Source organism: Aplysia californica, unplaced genomic scaffold, assembly GCF_000002075.1.
Source record: "Aplysia californica isolate F4 #8 unplaced genomic scaffold, AplCal3.0 scaffold00068, whole genome shotgun sequence".
Classification (NCBI taxonomy): domain Eukaryota; kingdom Metazoa; phylum Mollusca; class Gastropoda; order Aplysiida; family Aplysiidae; genus Aplysia; species Aplysia californica.
Genome location: NW_004797338.1, coordinates 1209718 through 1214161, shown reverse-complemented (window position 1 = coordinate 1214161; position 4444 = coordinate 1209718). Strand labels below are relative to the sequence as shown.

The following is a 4444-nucleotide window of genomic DNA, read 5'->3' as shown; positions in this document are numbered from 1 at the left end:
AGGGAAAGGGGCAGGAGGCCACCGAGATAGGTTAAGTTACACTCTGCAACCTCACAATTTGCACTGCACGTTCTGCATCTCCCCCAGGTGAAAGTCATTATAAGTATTCCGTCTTCTCCCACGACATGTCATAGATGCCACAGCCATCCTTCCGTCCTAAAAACACAGAAAATAATTACTACTATCAAGGGTTTCTCGTGTTTCTTATACTATTTCGTTCTATCTTTAGGTCCCCCTTAATCGTGTTACCTTTCCCCACAGCTGCAAGGTAGCTATTTCTCTCTTTACTTATTAACAACTCTTGATGAGAGATAAGTGTAGAAAAGATGGTACCTAACATGAAGAAACAAGTTCAAAACTCATCTTCGCTAACGTGTACACAGGGGAAATCCTTCACGGTCTATCAGCGGTGCACCGTCTGAGAACGTGTTGGTCTTCATCCCTTTGGGAAGGTGCTAAGACTAAGTCAAGGATGATAGGTACAGGAAGGTATACCATGTAGGTTTGGGGGAAGACAGGAATGGTATAAATCATTATTGTTTAGTTTGAGTAACGAGAATGGAAGTACTTGGACAGGATAGATTTATACTAACTGTTGAAAAGTAGGATGATGGATAGACAGAAAGAGGGAGAATAATGAAGTTGGTTTGACTGTCTGAGAGTACCTGCTTCTAGTTTTGTATCTTTTTCCACAAGGGGTGCACCTACAGTTATGTCAGTATCATCCCCTAATACGAAATGAATAACTCCGGTTTGAATCTTCAGTTAGATGTTATTCATTTTTGGGTAGTTTGGGTGCCTTTTTAGGAATATCCATCTACTTTTACAAACGATTTAATTGCTTGCATTTTTTATTCACTATCATTCCTCCTCGCAGACTTCTCTCCCCAACCTGCTTTTTCACCCAATCGTTTCCTTCTTTCTTTTTGTTTCTCTAGCATTGCCGGATGAGGCAGGTCTGAGAGAAGTAGGTTCTCCTAGCTTGAGTATAATATTATACTTTACAGAGTTCCATACGTATGGAACTATGCTATTGGTTGATGTCTGAAGCTTCATAATAAGGAAGTTATTTGTAGGTTAAGCATGTGCTTGTTATTGTGCAACTTTGTGTTGGAGTAGAAAGCTTAATTAGCTCTGTACCCTGCTAGAGGACGACGTTGGGATCATTATTCCATTCATTTTGGTGGGTTTATTTTTTCACTGACTTCATTGGGATATTATTACTGCCTCTATCGTCTTGGCCCAGTTGTATCTGAGAGATCTTTCTTAATCTGTGTGTATTTTCTTATACTGAGTTGTCACTTGTCACTTACAATTACTGGTGTGTGTATGTACTTAGTCTCTGTTAATTCAGAGACTTTCATGTTGACACCACTCCCCCATGTTTGTTCGTAAATATGTGTCGTCCCCATTCACATAATTTAAACAATTTAAGATGTGAGCCGTTTGACCCGACGGCAAGGCTAACCAAGGCCGGGTGGGATACAACGTTCAATAGAGATAGTCAATAGTATAAACGGCCATTAACATGATTATAACTTACCTTCTTTTAGAGTCAATCTTTGCTCCTTCTGATTCCTATGTTTTCATATCCATAACCCCATCCTGCAAAAAAAAGAAGAAAATCGACAAGATAAACTATCATCAAATGATTCGAACTCAGATCCTTTGAGTGAAAATCCTCCCCTCCCTCTTTCGTGTTACCTTTTATCTCCAAAAACCCATCCTTAAAACAAAAAGAGAAAATCATTTAGATGAATTTCCACCAATGGATTCGAACCCAAATCCTTTGAGTAACAAAGCCCCCCCCCCTCCCCGCCCTCAAGTTGATAAACCCTTCACCCCTTCCCTTTAAGCACCGTCTCTCCATTTCCCTTTTCCTGCTCACTCCAGCCATCTCAATCCAACAACTTCCTCCTACAGTGAGTGAAGTCGCGTGCCACAAGCGCCAGTCACGTGAAAACTTTAGTCACTGTTCATTCCCACACTATCCAGTTACCAGAATCTAATCTCTGGCATCCTGAGAACTGTGAGTCCCTCGGGGGGCAAACCGATGTCACGCTTTTCAGCGCTTGTACACAAACAAACGTACGCGTTGGGTCATGTCGTGGTAATGTATGGCAAATTAGCGTGTCAACTCGGACATGTTGGAAATGAAAGCCCGGCCTTGAGGAGTACGCCCAGTTACTGGTAGGGAGACTGGAGGCTGGTTGTTGAACTGTGGATGTGGTGTGGTGCGGAATGGTATGGTGTGGTATGTTATGGTATGTTATGTTATGCTATGCTATGCTATGTTATGTTATGCTATGCTGTGCTATGCTATGGTAGGGCAGGGTAGGGCAGAATAAGGAAGGGACGATATAGTATGGTATGCTGTGCTATGGTAGGGTAGGGTAGAGTAGGGTAGGGTAGAGTAGGGTGGGGAATGGTGTGGTATTGTAGGGTTGTAGGGTATGGTAGAGAACGGTGGGGTTTGATAGAGAATGGTAGGGTATAGTAGGGTATGATAGGGTAGGGGTAGGGTAGGATAGGGAAGGGGCGCTATGGTATGGTCAGGTATGATATGGTATCGTATTGTTTGGTGTGGCATGGTACTGTATTGTATGACGTGGTATGGTATGGTATAGTATGGTACGGTGTGCTATGCTATGCCATGCTATGCTTTGCTGTGGTAGAGAATGGTAAGGTAGGGTAGGGTAGGGCAGGGTGGGGTAAGGGGTAGGGTACGGTAGGGTGGGGTAAGGGGTAGGGTAAGGTAGGGTGCTATGGTATAGTCTGCTCTAGTATGGTATGTTATAGCATGGTATGGTCTTGTATGGTTTGGCTTGGTATGCTATGTTACGCTCTGCTACAGTAGGGTAGGGTAGGGTAGGGTAGGGTAGGATGGGGCATGATATGGTATTGTAGGGTATGGTAGAGAATGGTAAGGTAGGGTAGGATATGATGGGGTATAGTAGGTTAGGGTAGGGTAAGGAAGGGGCGCAATGGTATGGTCTGGTATGCTATGCTATGCCATGCTTTGCTATGCTATGGTAGGGTATGGTATGGGAGAGTAGGGGAAAGTAGGGTGGGACTTGGTAGGGTATGGTAGAGTATGGTAAGGTATGGTAGGGTAAGGTAAGAGGTAGGTAAGGGGTAGGGTAAGGTAAGAGGTAGGTAAGGGGTAGGGTAAGGTAGGGTTACGCAGGGCAGAGTCGTAGGGTGCTATGGTATAGTCTGCTCTGGTATGGTATGTTATAGCATGGTATGGTAGAGTATGGTACGGCATGGTATCGTGTGAGTTTAACGCTTCTTTAAATATTGTAAAGAAAACAGAATGCATGGTAATATCCAAAAAAAGCAGCAAATCCTAGTTGTAATCTCATTAGCAAAGATGAAAAGATCAAACAAGTCAAACAGTTTAAATATCTAGGATATATGATAACATCTGATGCCAAATCTTCCGCAGAAATAAAAAGGAGAACTGCAATGGCTAAGGCTAGTTTCAATAAAATGAGCCCAATCCTGAAAAATAGAAACATATCAATGAACACCAAAATGAAAGTCCTGAAATGCTATGAATGGTCAACCCTTCTATATGGCTGTGAATGCTGAAACAATCACTAAAGACAGTGAAAATAAAATAGGGGCAACAGAAATGTGGTTTCTTAGGAGACTGCTAAGAGTATCGTGGAAGGAAAAGAGATCAAATGAGGTAGTGCTTGATGAAGCCCACGTGGGACGCTCAATGTTAAAAACAATCAGGAAACGACAAATGCAGTTTTTGGGACACCTGAATAGACATAAGGGTCTTGAACATCTAGCTCTCACTGGCAAAATTGAGGGCAAGCGAGGCAGGGGTAGGCCCAGAACAACATACTTAGGGAACCTAAACAAATGGGTAACAGGGAAAAATCAGGGAAACGTAGCTTTTCTGAGAGCATCCGAGCAAAGGAATGAATGGAAAATCATGATCGCCGATGTATGTCACAGATCTGGCACTGGGTGATGATGATGATGATGAAATATTGTTAGATTATTTAAGAGGCTAGATCTCCAACTTTGATACGTTCATCAATGATATGAACTGGACTCGTATTTAGAAAACGCTCGCCTCAGGATTCAAACCAAGGTCATCCGCACTGTAACCCAAAAGTATCAACCTAATTAATGACACACCAAGTTACACGTTTAACCGTAAAAAACCACAGCAAAACCGAGCTAAATGAGTCAATATCATGATAAGCAGTGATACGTTATACAATTATATCCTGAACAGCACATAATTATAACCAGAATGGGAACCAGTTCTTTCGTTACTCTAACAGAGATGATACAGCACACAAGTTCGTGCTCGTTTCTTTTAAGAATAAACTCCCTACCAATGCCCTAGGTCGAGGGCGTTTGAAGGTCATGGACGTTTGAAATTAGCTTCAGTAGACATCTACGTTTTTAGTACCCCCTT

At 42.5% G+C, this 4444-nt stretch overlaps 1 protein-coding gene across 1 annotated transcript in view; it reads right to left on the bottom strand.

Moving 5' to 3' along the window:
• Nucleotides 1-4444, bottom strand: part of LOC106011185 (thrombospondin type-1 domain-containing protein 7A) — a gene marked incomplete at its 3' end in the record, with an annotated part of 102014 nt that overhangs the window by 38276 nt on the left and 59294 nt on the right. Inside the window, 1 exon segment of the mRNA XM_013079936.2 lies at nt 1544-1605.